The 229-nt window shown below is 38.0% G+C and overlaps 1 protein-coding gene across 1 annotated transcript in view; it reads left to right on the plus strand.

Moving 5' to 3' along the window:
* The window catches only part of EMH_0074170 (glucose inhibited division protein A, putative), a gene marked incomplete at both ends in the record, with an annotated part of 4,238 nt that overhangs the window by 1,686 nt on the left and 2,323 nt on the right, over window positions 1–229 (plus strand). The window lies entirely within an intron of this gene.

The raw sequence follows: 229 nt of genomic DNA on the forward strand, positions 1-229 counted from the left end.
TAATAATAATAATATAGATAAATAAATCTAAATAAATAAATGTATGTAAATTTGTAAATAAATAAATGTATGTAAATAAATACATACAAAGAAATATAAAAAAATGGACGGCTTCTGCTACTGCTGCTGCTGCTGCTGCTGCTTCTACTGCTCTTGCTTCCCCTGCTTCCCCTGCTGCTGCTGCTGCTGCTGCTGCTGCTGCTGCTGGTGCATGCAGGAACACCAGCTC

The sequence above is a fragment of the Eimeria mitis genome, genomic scaffold (assembly GCF_000499745.2).
Source record: "Eimeria mitis Houghton genomic scaffold, Emh_scaff4317, whole genome shotgun sequence".
NCBI classification, from domain to species: Eukaryota; Apicomplexa; class Conoidasida; order Eucoccidiorida; family Eimeriidae; genus Eimeria; species Eimeria mitis.